Source organism: Chaetura pelagica, unplaced genomic scaffold (assembly GCF_000747805.2).
Source record: "Chaetura pelagica isolate M959 unplaced genomic scaffold, ChaPel_1.0 scaffold10, whole genome shotgun sequence".
In the NCBI taxonomy this organism is placed as follows: domain Eukaryota; kingdom Metazoa; phylum Chordata; class Aves; order Apodiformes; family Apodidae; genus Chaetura; species Chaetura pelagica.
Genome location: NW_009952263.1, coordinates 516902 through 518427, shown reverse-complemented (window position 1 = coordinate 518427; position 1526 = coordinate 516902).

Genomic DNA, 1526 nt, shown 5'->3' with positions numbered 1-1526 from the left:
GTGTAGAGCACTATAGTTGTAGAGCAGGTTTGTGACCATCTAAAGAACCTGAAGGTGCGTAAATCTATGGGACCTGATGGGATTCACCCATGGATACTGAGGGAGCTGGCAGATGTGATTGCAAAGCCTCTGTGGCGTCCCTCAGGGATCAGTACTGGGACCAGTGCTGTTTGGAGACACAGATAGTGAGATTGAGTGTATCCTCAGCAAATCTGATGATGATACCAAGCTGTGTGGTGTGGTTGACACCCAAGAGGGAAGAGATGCCATCCCAAGGGGCCTTGACAGGCTGAAGAGGTGGGCCAGTGCCAACCTCATGAAGTTCAACAAGGCCAAGTGAAGGGTCCTGCACAACCCCAAGCACAAATACAGGCTGGAGGGAGAATGGCTGGAGGGCATTCCTCAGGAGAATGACTTGGGGATGGTAGTTGATGAGAAGCTCAACATGAGCCACCAGTGTGTGCTCACAGCCCAGAGAGCTAAACACATCCTGGGCTGCATCAAAAGAAGTGTGGCCAGCAGGGCCAGGGAGGGGATTCTGCCCCTTTGCTCTGCTCTGGTGAGACCCCACCTGGAGTGCTGTGTACAGCTCTGGTGACCTCAGCACAGGAAAGATACAGACCTGTTGGAGAGGGTCCAGAGAATGGCCACCAAGATGATCAAAGGCCTGGAGCACCTCTGCTATGAAGGCAGGCTGAGAAAGTTGGGGCTGCTCAGCCTAGAGAAGAGAAGGCTCTGGAGAGACCTTATAGTGGCCTTCCAGTACTTGAAAGGGGCTACAGGAAAGCTGAGGAGGGGCTAATACCTATGAGAAGGTTACCAACAAGACAGGGCCAGGCCATATTTACTGATGTGCATGCCAGAAGAAGAGAATTCCTATAAACTGAAAAAGGGGGTTCTGATTTGACATAAGTGAAAAATGTTCAGCCTGAGGATAACCAAACACTGGAACAGGGGCCCAGAGAGATTCTGCAGCCTTTGTGCTTGAAGGCTCTCAAGGCCCAGTTAAACAAGGCTCTGAGCAGCCTGGTCTGACCTCAGATCTGACCACACCGTGAGCAGGGGGTTAGACTGCAGAGCTCCTCAGCTCCCTTCCAGCCCCAACAACTCCGACTTTACACTCATTGCACTGCCACAAGTTTTGTCAGGGCTACAAACAGCCTGAACGTCCCTCAATCCTCAGCAAGTACAGCAAAACGGAGCCTTTAAGAGCACAAGCAGCAAACGCCCACGGCTCACTGTAACAGCAGGCCCAGGGGGCTCCCAACGCGGCGGCTCAAACCGCTCCCTATGAAGCAAAGGCACTTTTGCTGCAGATATTTAAGCCCTGCCGTGACTCCCAGGCCGGCTGGGGCTATTCCTAAGGCTCGAGTGCCCCGGCAGGAGGGCAGGGGGGCCCTTCCTACCCCCTCTCTAGGCGCCGACTCGGCCTCTCCGAGCGAAGGGGCCGTGACAGAGGAACCCAACCCCCCCTCCGCCCCCTCTGCCGCCCTCCCCACCCGCAGCAGCCCCTTCCCCTCCCTCTC